Here is a 13,320-nt window from a genome sequence, read left to right as displayed (position 1 = left end):
CATATGTTTGGTTTGCCAATGGTTTGTAGATTTTGTTCTTCCTTTCAAAGAGCCAATTTTATACTGTGTTGATTTTCTTTACTGTTTTTCTGTTTTCCCACACATTAATGTCTGCCCTTTTTTTATTCATTTCTTTCCTTTTGCTATTAGAAGAATTATTCTGTTGACTCTATTCCAGTTGCTGAAGATTTTATGATAGGGTCTTGACTATAATCCTCTCTTCCTTCTTAATATATGCATTTTTCACTATCAAACATCCCCTGGTAACTGCTTTTGTTGCATCCCATAGTTTGGTATATTGTATTCTCATTTCCATTTGTTTCTAGAAACTTCCTAAATGTTATCTATAATTTGAGCCAATAGCCAGTTGTTTTGAAGAAATATGTTATTCATCCTTGTGGTGGTTACATAATTTCATGTCAACTTGCAAAAGGGTGGAGTCTAGCCTGTTAATCAGGTCATAGCCAGGAAGGACTCTCTGTGGGCATGGATTTCTCCTGAGGGCTCTGGGAACTCCTATCTTCCTCCCTGGAGAAGGGGCACACCCTCTCACTGCTTCATCTTCCTGTGAGACATTCCTGTTGAAAAGTGACATGGAGCTATGCTGATAGAGCCAGAGTCCTGGAGCTGGAGGAATCATGTGGAGATCCACACCTGTGCCGAGATGCTTCCACCACTACTGGATCCACAAGAGTTTCTACTCAATGGCCTGTGATCTTTCTGCATCCAGCATCATTGCATTTGTGCGTGAGACTGAGGAGCCATTTATAGACTGGTATCAGGCATATGGGCGAATATTGGACTTATGGACTTGATCTGGACTGGCCTGGAATGTTTTCTTAATATACAATTAGTCTTTGTTATAAAACTCACTCTTACACACATGAGTGTCTCTGGATTTATTTCTATAGTCAACCCAGACTAACACAATTCTTCAAGCATTTGCCCTTGTTTTTTTAAATTTTTCTTTGGTTGATTTCCAGCTTTATGGCATAGTGTTTGGAGAAGGAAGTCAGAGTGAGTTCTATATGTTTGAATTTGCTCAAAATTGACTTTGGTCCCAGTATGTAGTCTGTTTTCGAATAGGTACCATGGACACTTGAAAAGAAGGTGAATTTATTTTGAAGATGAGTGGAGAGCTCTGAATGTGTCTGTCAGGTTGAGTTTCCTAATTGTGGAGTTTAGTTCTATATCCTGATTCTTGAGTGTCTTTCCTGCTGATCTGTCTTTCACAGAGAGCAGTGCATTAAAATCTCCTGCTATCATAGTCAATTCTGTGATTTCTTTTTTCATCCTTTGAAGAATTTGATTTATGAACTTCACATATCTCTTATTATGCACATATATGTGTATTATGCTCACTGGCTCTTGGTCTACTGATCCCTTGAGCAGTATATAGTGCCCAAACATATCTAGTATGTCTTACACCATGAGATCTATTTAATCAGAGATTAGAATATTGAAACTCCTGCTTTTGTTAGATTGCCATTAGCTAGGTATACTTTTTTGCCAACCTTTGATCCTCAACCTGCTTTTGTCTGTGAGATTGAGATGTGTCTATGGCAGACAACAGATTGACAGGTTTTATTTCCTAATCCACTCTGCCAGTCTTTGACTTTTAATGGGTAAGTTCAGAACATTTGCATTCAGAGTAATAACATCTATCTGTGGATTCTTTGCTGTCATCTCATGTCTTTTATGGTGATTATTTTCCTACCTCCATCCTTAGCTATGTATTGTGACTGTGGTGGGGGAATTCATTCTTGCCTTCTATTCACTGTTGAGTCAAAGACATGCTTGGTATATTTTTCAGTGTATTGATTTCTGGCGGAACTTACAATTTTTGGTGGTCTCATGATTGCGCTATGTGGATGTTGATCTTCTGTCCAAACCAAGTTGGAAAATAATTTTTGTAGTGCTTTAAAAATATATGTATATTTTCTAAATTTTTCCTGCAAATTCTTGCCTTCTCTTCTATTTTGATGTGCAGTTTGCTGGGGTAGAAGATTCTTGGGTTATCATTATTCTCCTTCTACTTTTGGAAAATGCTACTCCTTTCTCTTCTTCATGGTTTCTGAGCATAACCTTATATGGTTATCCTTATAATGATGCATTTTTTTCCTCTAACTACTCTTATGATTTTCTCCTTTTCCTCAAAGTTGGATAATTTGACTACTATCTGCCTTAGTAGGTTTTGAGGATTCAGTCTAATTGGTGTCCTCTCTGCTTCTGGGATTATTGTCTGGTTCTCCTTCATTAACCTGGGGAAGTTTTCTTCCAGGAATTCCCTCATTATTTTGGCTGTTGATTTCTTCATTATGTTTTGCTTCAGGACCCCAATTATTCTAATATTGTTGTTCTTCATAGTGTTTCTCATTGTTCTTAGGTCTTCTTCAGCTTCTTTGATGGTCTTGTTTGATTGCCTTTCATGTTTACTGAATTATGCTTGACTATCTTCAAGGGCAGTGATATGATTCTCTGGATCTTCCAGCCTCTTGGCATGGCCTTTCACCATTCCCTTCACTTTTGCTTCTTCATCCCTTTACTCTTGTACTTCCCTTCAGAAAGTAGACTCTATCCTCTCTATTTTGTCTTCATTCTACTGTATTAATTCCCTCATATCCTGAATGACTCTAAGCAGCATTCTGAAGATTTCTTCCTGTGGTGGTTAAAAGTCTGATTCTTGTCTATACATCTCGAAGTTCAGATCCTTTTCAGAAATTGTGGTTTATTTATCTTGCTTTCTTGTAATGACTGCTGATGTGAATGGTAGTTTTCAAGGCATTTTGGTATCAGTGGGTGAATGTGATCATTACGTGTGATGTATATGGCCCAGTGGACAGAGCTGGCTGTGTCGGTGTGCAGTCCTAGTGTCACTGGGGTGTGGGCTGAAGTGGCCAGGGCCTCAAGCAGTGGGGTGGGCCCCTGCCTTGGGTCACTGGCTGCAATGGCTGTGTGGTCATCTCAGGTTGAGCTGGCCAGGGGCCACCAGCTACTGGCTTCAGGCTGCACAGGTGGTGCTAGCGGAGAGGTTGAACCAGTTGTGGCCACAAGCCCTGGGTGGCACCAGTGACCATGACCACATGGCCTTGGTTGGCTGGATCACCAGACCACACAGGTTTTACAGGCAATGCAGGTGGTTGGGGGTGCGGGAGTGGAGTAGTGCAGTGCACCACAGCTATGGATCTCCAGCAAAAGTGAGCAGGCAGGCCACAGGTGTGAACGGCAGTACTCTGCAGCAGGCAGAGCCACAGGTCATGAGGGGCAGCAGGCAGGCATCCCAAGCCATGGTGGGTGGACCACTGGCTGTGTTCCATGGCAGGTAGAATGATGTAGCCATTGTACCAGGTCACACAACCCAGCGGCTTGGCAGTTTGTGCATGGAAGGTTGGCTCACATCCTGGGACAGACCCTTTGGGTGCCACAAGGCCCATCTGCATGTCATGGACCTCCCTCACAGCCGCCCACTCCCTAAAACCATCAATTGCCCATGGAGCTCCAGTGTGGTGACCTGTACCTTGCCACCATCTTCCCTGAAGTCGCCCTATTTCAAGTTACCTGAAATTTTAATTAATCTCAATAAGCTGACATGGATAACTTATTTTTCATACCAGCTTATTTTTTCCTTCTTGATCAAGACAATATGAAAATTAGTAACTAAATTTGAACCCAACATTTCCAACAATGATAATATACTATGGCATCAAATTTTTTTTCTCCCTCAAATTACTAGTATTGAACATAATATTCAATGTCTTTGAATTTAGGAGATTTTTTATTGTGTCTTTAGTTTAATATTAATCTGCAAAGCTACACAAACACATAGAAAATATACTGGCATAAATTTTGAGTGCCTATGTTAGGTTTATTTTTTAAGCATGAAAATGGTCAATTATGTAAAATTTATAACATTCATATTTTCATTGAACAGTGATAAAACCTATTCTCTGGGAAATGTGGTAATTGGACAAGTGAGAAATAACAGAGATAATATTTAGACTATGAAGCAGTGAAAAATCATAGAGTTTGAAGAGAAAAAAAATGAATTTTTGACTTATTTTCCCCTTGGTTGTCTGACTTTAATATATTCACTTCATTTCATGATTATTGGTTTTATTTTCTGTAAAGTTTAGAAGCTGCAAGATTTATTATAAGGGCTATTAAAAATAATGCCAAAAACCCTTTATTTTCATCTTCCAATTAGTGGAAAAATTTCTGGTTTCAACATTTCTGCAGCTAGGCCAGGAAGTCTCAGAGTACTTGTGATAAATTTAACAGCCAGTGCATTTTTCCCTACTAAAAATATAGGTATAATTTTCCTAAAATATGACCTCTGGTGATATCCATTTCAGGGAATATGGAGCTTGCATTAACATTGTGTAGAGAATTTGTAGTTCATCCTGAGAAAAAATCCTGAGCCCTCGGAACTCACTGTGTAATTGATGTGCAATCTAAAAGGCCTATAAAGGAGGGCTGGTGGCCTGGTACTTTATGGAACCATTAGCCCCTCACTGCGGGAAAGATAAGGCTTTTTGCTTCCAGATAGATTTACAGTCTTATAAAGCCACCAGAACCGCTCTCATCTGTCCTGTAGGGTCGCTGTGAATCAGTAGTGACCAGTTCCTCAAAAAGGACATCATACATGGTAAGATGGAAGGGCATGGATGAGAGAAGACCCTCGACAAGACGGTTTATACTGTGCCTGCAGCAATGGACTCAAATATCATAGCAATTGTGAGGACCGTGTAGGACCAGACTATGTTCTGTTCTGTTTTACAAAGGGTTGCTGTCAGTCAGAACCAACTCAGTGGCACCTTAAATCAACAACCACCCAAATAAATTCGTAATTGTGAATTTCAGGACTTTTGGTGAGATATTCTTTGTTCCAAAGAATTATTGAACTCAAGAGAGCATGTCAGTAGCGAGAGGGCCTGGCATTCTAAAGGAGTAATTGGAAATCCCCCGAGTCTGGAGCCAGCAGATGAGAAGGGGGAGAGTCCTGAGAGCTCCCGGGCTGCTGCTGACATCTGAAACCTTGGGCCAATTTGGCAACCTGAGGACCATGTTCTTCACTGTATGAGGTGTGACCTAGCACTTAGTATTTGGGGCTAGAGAAAGATGTGCGCTTGGCAATTCGTGTCAGAACAGAAGTGCAGAGTGGGGATTGCGGCATATTTTCCTGTTTCTCATGCAGAGAGCCAAGGACGTGTCCAGGAATATTCAGGCCAGTTGCAGTGGCCAGTGCCTCATTGTCACCAACTGTAGTCACTACTTAAAGCTGCAGCATCTGAAACCAATGTGAAACAATTTTAGACTGTAGCAATAGAGTTCGTCTTTCCCCAAGAAGGGGAAAAATCATGGTGTAACAATATTAGCTAAGCAGTTGCTGTTGTATATAGATTTTGACTCATGGGGCCACAAATTATGTCTGAGTAGAACTCGGCTCCACAGGATTTTTAATTGGGTGTTTTTCAAAGCCAGATGACCAGATCACGTACGGGTGAGCTAACTTCCAATCTGTCCATTAGCAGCCTAACATGTTAACCATTTGCGTTGCCAAGCTCTCCCTAGCAACAATCGTAAATGTATGTGCATCCACAAGTAGTAGCCTTAACTCCCTAGAAAATGTTTCCTATGTATTTGCTATATAGATCATAGTCTGGTAAAATACAACCTAGTGGTCAAATTGGCCTGCCATTTGGTTATGCAAATGAAGTTTTATTAGAGCCCAGCCATAAACATTCATTTTCTATTATTTATCATTGCTTTCATGCTACAAAGGTAGACTTGAGTGTAAAAGAGACCTTATGTCTCAAATATATACCAACTTGAATTACAAAGTGGCTTCAATTGAGGCTGAACCGTGCATTTTAGATGAAATAGTACCTGAAACTTATAAAATCCATTTTTAAAATTTAAAATAACTTTTATTGGATATTTCTTAAAATAAGTATTGACATAATTTATTCGTTCATCATTTAGAAATAATTTTGACCATCTTGTTTTGTCTAACAACTGTATTTGTTAAACTTTTAACTTCATGGTTATAGTGGGTTGTTATTTTGTGTGGTATTGAAGTGGTGGGTGAGTGTGCATACTTAACATGTTTTCCTTTGTTTGCTTTGGTGATTTGGCACTGCAGTATTAGAGTTGGAATTAAAATCTCTGGGCACAAAATTAAAATGGTATCCAGATGGTCTTGTAGCAAGAAATAATGATACATTGTGTTTTATTTGGTTTTCTTTATTTAAAAAATAACAACTTTATTTTTCCCAAATTAAGAAAGCATGATCCATTCATTTTTATGGCATCTATCTTAGATTTATTTAACACTTATTATTTGCTGATAACAAAAGCCCCAAATATAAAAATAAATCCATTACCATTAACTTGAAAGGAAAATTCTGTAATCTTTCAGGAGGTGATGATCATGTCTTTCCATGGGTCAAGCTGGTGGATTCCAACCCCCAGCTTTTCCATTAGCAGGTACTTGGCCACTAGGGTGCATTGAAAGAGCCCAATCAATGGTTGAGTTCTTGGCTGCTAACTGACTCCATGCTTAGACATGGAACGTTGGGTTTAGAGTAGAACCCTCAGCTTTTTACAAATAGCCTAGGGTTCTTTCAAATACAATCTCCCGTGAATATTTATCCAAAATCACTTTCAGAGAATAATGTGAAGCGTATTCAAGTGCTCCGGTGCGGCAGTGAGTTAAACATTCGGCTATAATTGAAAGGTTGGCAGTTCAAACCCACCAGTCACTCAAGTGAGAAAACGGAGGTAATCTGTTTCCACAGTCTCCTACTATAATGGAATTGACAAGCCTAAATAAGAGTATGGCCTGGCCAATGAAGCTTTGTGTAGAAAATGAATCTTTCTCGGAAGCATTCATTTTATAAGGTATGTATGCCCCCCCCCCCCCCCGGTCAGGCTAACTCTGATTATGTTCTTTTGAGTGTGGAAACTTCTGGAATGCTATTTCTGTGGATTTTTATGCCGAGTAAAACATGCTGTGGGATGTGGACCTTCTTTTCCACGGATCAGGACTTGCTAAATAGACCAGGGAACCTGCCCCATTTCCATCTCCTACTTACCTATTGTGTACAGGGAAGACATTCTGCTGCACTATTGAGTGTGGGGATGCTGAGATGGAAGAAAGTGAACTTGTACTAGACAGACTCTTGAAAGACCAAATCCTCTCATCCTAGAGGGAGCACAGGGAGGGAGCGATCTGGAGCTGAAGACGTATTGCCTGCTGATCATAAATCTGAAACCAAACCAATTGGCAACAGGTAGGCTGTCACTCCTCGTGACCCCATGAGTAGAGAATTGCTCCCTAGTGCTCAAGTGGCTAGTGTCATCCTTTGGGGGGAAGTCTATTGCTAGGACTCTCTTCTATAGTATTTTTGGGTGAACTCAAGCCTCCAACTTTTCAGTTAACAGATACTGTTGGCACAAAGCAGGGACTCATTTGGTGATAATAGGTAACCTTACGGACCCTCTGTCCACCCCTACCCCCCAAAAATGTCCACACACTGAAATATAAAGAGATCCATATGTTTGAGGGAATAATTGGAAGAAGGTAGACGCCAATGAATCACCAGCTGATGAAAATGACATTCCTTAGTTCCAGAACCATCATATTTGTTTTGGAGAAAAGTTAAAAAGCAAGGAATTAGGCAATAGACCAGTCAGTAAAGCATTAGTTTAAAAGATGTTTCTCATTTGCCAGTCATACTTAATGTACAATTTTAGTGTCTTCTTTATGTTAACCATCTCAAAATCACTTATTTTTATAAATTATCTTCATGGATTGGATAAAATAACCATTCAAAAAGCTAAGAATAATGAATCAAGCAAGCAAGACAATATTCTAGTCCCCATACAGACTTGAAGTTTGAACTCTTCGATTGTTCCAGGAGAGACAGACAGGGCAGTCTGCACTCATGAAGAAACCCCAGAGGGCATTCTTCTCTGTCCTAACAGGTCCCTCTGAATCTGAATTGACTTAATAAGCAGAGGTTGTTTTGATTTTTGTTTTTGTATTTGACATTGATTTTTTTGGAGGATATACATAAAAATGGGCAATTTTATTGCCAAAAGCCATCCTTAATGATTAGGTAGAGCCAGGGAGGCTTATGGAGTAAGTGTGCACCATTTGGTTTAAACTACAAGGCCACTACTATATCTGCAACCTCATTGGCATCTGATTTTTTATGTTTCCCTCCCGTGTAATTGAAACTCCTTATATCAGAAGGTCCCTTGGTAGTAGACTATTTGCTTTCAATAAACGAGAGATTGAGGTGGGTTGTAAAGGCTGACTCTTACTACATTTATCCAATAGGCAACTGGATCCAACAGTAGTCACCGAGCAAGGGCAGATTATATTAGCCCATCTGCTACACTTAAAATGACATGTGAAAAATTAATAAACTCTACAAGTGATACATTTCAATCAACTGTTCTCAATGAAATACGTGCCATTTGATATTTGTCTATAGATTCCATTACTGATATTTCTCTTATAGATCAATTAAGTATTGCTTTAAGATATATGCCTCCAACAGAAGGAAAACTTGCTGAATGATAGATCACATTCACTAGCCTAAGAAGGTTCCGTGATTGTTATTGTTAGGTACCATCAAGTCAGTTCTGATTTACAGAGACTCGAAGTACAACAGAGTGAAACATAACCCGGTCCTGCACCGTCCTCACAATGGTTCTTATGTGTGAGCCCATTGTTGCAGCCGCTGTATCAGTTCACCTTGTCAAAGGTCTTCCTCTTTCACCCTGCCCACTACTTGACTAAGCATACTGTCCTTTTCCAAGGACTGTTCTCCTCTGACACCGTGTCCAGTGTATGTGAAATGAAATCTTGCTATCCTTACCCATAGGGAGCACTTGGATTATGCTTCCTCCAGGATGGATTTGTTCCTTCTTCATATTGGTGAAGAAATTGCAAGCCAAGCACATCACTATTTATGTGAACTTTGAAAAATTGATTTTTCTACCTTCAGAGGTCAGTTCTATTATAATGGCACCAATATTTCAGGTCATTATACAGGCATGCAACAGAAATTTTAGAACATAATAAATATGCAGGACAAAGAGCTGCAGAGTGTTATCTGAAATAGGTTGAACTTTTTCTATTATTCAGTTTTCAACACATTTCCCCCCTCTATTTACTAATAGACAGGTTTAAAAACATATTCAGGAAAATACTGAGTGTGTTTGTCCAGGTAGACTAAAGAAACAAATCCAGGGAGATAAATATGTGTATAAGAAAGAGTAATTGAATCTTGAGAAAACATCCCAACCCAGTCCAGTCCTCGCCCAGAAGTCTGCTATTAGTCCATATGTCTGATACCAATCTATAAAGTCCTCTTCAGACCCACGAAACACATGCAATGATACCGAGTGCAGGAAGATCACAGGACAGTGGGTAGAAAGTCTTTGGATCCAGTTGTAAGTGTTGTAAGCATCTCAGTGCTGGCAGGGTCTCCACGTGGCTCCTCCAGTTCCCAGGGCACAAGGTCTATCAGCGTAGTGTCATGTGTCTTGTGAGTAGAACGTCTCCAAGGGAGTGAGCAGAGAGAGAGAAGGTGTCTTCCATCTCCCAGGAGGAAATACAGCACTTCCCTGAATTCTCAGGAGAAGCCCATGCCCACACAGATGTCTCATTGGCTATGATCCGATTGACAGACCAGACTCCACCCCTTCACTCTTAATCCTCTCAAGTTCCAAATTGACACCAGATTGTTTAACTGCCACACTGAGTATTAAAACATCTTTCTAATACACACTGGGCATCACATGCTATAGCTGCAAGTGTAAGAAATGACACGAGCATCGCATCAGACTTCCTTTAGCTTTACCGGAAGGAAGGAGACGCCGAGCGTGATTTGTATGCGTCACAGTTCATCAGTGCCTCCAACCTTCTTTATTCTGATACCAACCGTGTCTTCCTGACTCTTTACTTTTCTGATGGGGCTGATAACCAGCTGAAGTGGCCACACACAATTCAAAGATGATACGCATGATTAAGATATTTATTAGGGACATTACCAGGTTACAAATCGGGATCAGAAGTGTTACAGATACAGTTATGTTGTCCTCAGTGCCTCTTTACTGCCATGTTCATTGGCATGTCTCTCGCTGGCCCTCAGCCTCACCTATGCAGCCCCTTGGTGGCTTTGCTGTGCTCCTTTACAAAGTGTTGCAAAGCTGCTGCAGAATGCAAGCTAGTCCGCTGCCCAAAGGCGCTCGGCTTTACTCCTTCTCTGGGTCCAGAAACTTGCCTCGCTGTGGTCTCTGCTGTCAAGGCTGATTCTCTGTGCAAGGGTCTCGGCGTGCTTCACTTGTGCTTCTCCTTTCTGGATGGCTGTGGAGCCTCTTTGTTCCTGCTCCTGAGCTAGGTACCTCAGGAGAAGGACAAAACTCACAAATCCTTGTATCTGAGTTCTCTACACATGTGACAATGATATGGAAACCACATCTGACCATCTATATCTTCCAAGGCTGATTGCCACATAGCAGGGTTTACACACACCTCCACCCTCCCTCTTTATTAACTCTAGTTTGATACCAACATTCCACCCATCACACCCTACTTTCCCACAGTCTGCTTCTCTGCTAGGTTTTATAAACCATTGCAATCACCACAGAGAGCTCACACCGATGCTCACATTGATGGGGTTTATGAAAGGAATGTATGCGTTAAAATTCAAGTGAGAAATGCTCAGGAGTTTCTTCCCCGCTATGTCAACAGACAAGCTTTTCTCTGGTCTTCAGCTTCTTGGCTTTTCCTTTGCCCTTCTCAGGCAATGCTCCTGAGTTCTTTAAGTACCGCAAATGGATACCTAAAGGTTATACCACCTCACTCGAAGCCTTAACCCAACGGCATTCAGCTCCAGCTCTATGGGTCAGTAAGCCCAGCTCCCCAAAGTAAGTGTCCACAAGCCAGACTTCTATGCTAAAGCACCAGCTTTGCTTGCTCTGTGTACTGCCAAGTCCACCACTCTGTCTCTGCCTCACAGTCTGGATTCTGCTGCTCCTCTGATGTCAAAGCTGGGTCAAAGCCTCCTGGATCATGAAGGTTCAGTTCACAGAGATCTCAGAGTCTAAAGCATATACACTACTTCTAGCACTGCTCTCTTGCTGATAGTAATACCCCCCCCCCCTTCCTGTATTGGAGGAGTTTATTTTATACCCAGTAGAATGTCAAACACAATTTTACAGTGTTAACAATCACTAACAGCTGAATCATGTAATTCACTCATCTCTCACACCCCTCCCCACTTTATTACCCATACCCCTTAGGAAAATAAAGGTTGTTTGGTGGGAGTAACAAAGACTATGGCCAGAAGAGCCATATTAAATAATTCACTGCATTGCTACACTTAATTTGCAAAGCTCCACCCAGTCCTTTCGTGGGAGTTACAAAGGCTATGTATAGAAAAGCCATATCCAGTAATTTCATTTCATGGCAGATTGTGGTCCTAGAATTATACACACAGATTTCTAAATGCTTTGAAAAGTATTGCTGAAGATCAGACACAACAATGGATATGCCAAAAGAGAAGCCGCAAGAACAAAATGCAAACGTGGGCGTTGTTGTGGTTAGATGCCATCGAGTTGGTTTGGGCCCATAAGGATCCTAGAGAGAACAGAAAGAAACACTGCCCGGTTCCATGACAGCCTCATAATTGTCCTGATGCTTGAACCTAGATTTGAGGACTCTGTGTCACTCCCTCTTGTTGAGGGCCTTCTTGTTCACTCCCCCTCTACCAGGCATGATGCCCTTTTCAGGGATCAGTCTCTCCTGAGAACATGTCCCAAACACATGAAACAAAATCTCACCATCCTTGTGTCTAAGAAGCATTCTGCCATATTCTGTTCGAGACAGACTTTTTTGTGCTTTTGGCAGTCTATGGCACTTTCAATATTCTTTGCTACCACTGTAATTTAAACTCATGGATTCTTTTTTGGTCTTTCAACTATCAGGTGCCTCAGAGACGATTGAAAATACCAGGGCTTGCATCTTTGTCTTCCAACACTCTAAACAGCTCTTGTGCAGCAGATAGACCGACACTGATATCCTGACTACTGCTTCTATGAGCACTGATTTTGAGTCCGAGCCACACAGCATCCTTGACAACATCAATCTTTTCTCCATTTATCATGATGTCACCTATTGGTCCAGTTGTGAGGATTTTTGTGTTATTTGCATCAAGTTGTAATCCACACTAAAGGCTGCAATTCTTGATCTTTATCAGCAGGTGCTTCAAATCCTCCTCACTTGAAGCAACCCAGGTTGTGTCATCTGAATACCGCAGGATGTTACTACTCACTGCCATTGAGTCAATACTGACTTATGGGGACCTCCTGTGGGCTTCTGAGACTAACTCTGTATGAGAGTACAAAGCCCAGTCTTTCACCAGTGAGGTTTTTCATAAGCTTCCCTCTAATCCTGATGTCAAATTCTTCTTCATATAATCCTGCTTTTCTGACTATTTGCTCTTTACACAGGTTGAAGAGATGTGGTGAGAAGATACTACCTTGACAAAGTATTTCTGACAACATTTAGAGAACACAAAAGGATTGTGAAAGTGAAAGCTTACCAACTCTCTCATTAGCCAGCATTTTAAATATATAACAACACTGGAAAATGATCAGGCAATGCCTCTAATGGCTCCGACCCAAGCAGGAGAGTCCTGACCCGGGATACCCTTTGGGGGCCACTTAAACAACACACCAGAGGCCCGGTGACAATTGGGATGCATGGATAATGGCTAGCTAGTCATGGCCAGCTTCTCTCATTCCTTCCTTGATGATGTCTTGGTTCTGCCATGGAGGGCATGATGGAAGAATAGGATGGCATGAGGTCATGGGCAGGCAAAAGGGGCAAGGCTGAGGGCCTGGAGGGGCCTGGGAAATTGTTGGAGGAGATGAGAAGTAGGGTACATTTATTGTGAAAAATGCATCAAAATTGAAGTATGCACCATTTGAAGCAAAATTGGTAGAAGGTAATTTTTTACTGTGGGAAACTACAGGTTTTTTTACAGTAATTTTTGAAACAGCTAAGATCGCTGGCTCATTTTTAAAATTTTAGAATCTGTGTGTAAAATGGGTATGAGATGGGGCCCTTAAATGACTGCCTTCAGGTCACAAGGCTGAGCCTCATGGTCGGACATGCCTCTATCCTCAATCTTTTCTGTGCACCCTCCAAATCTTATTATGACATCAATATCCCCTTCCATTGGGCTCTCTACCTTCCAGTAGGTTTCTATAATTCACTGCAATCGTCCCACCAATCTCACA

Source organism: Tenrec ecaudatus, chromosome 5 (genome assembly GCF_050624435.1).
Source record: "Tenrec ecaudatus isolate mTenEca1 chromosome 5, mTenEca1.hap1, whole genome shotgun sequence".
Lineage (NCBI taxonomy): Eukaryota > Metazoa > Chordata > Mammalia > Afrosoricida > Tenrecidae > Tenrec > Tenrec ecaudatus.
This window is presented reverse-complemented; position numbering follows the sequence as displayed.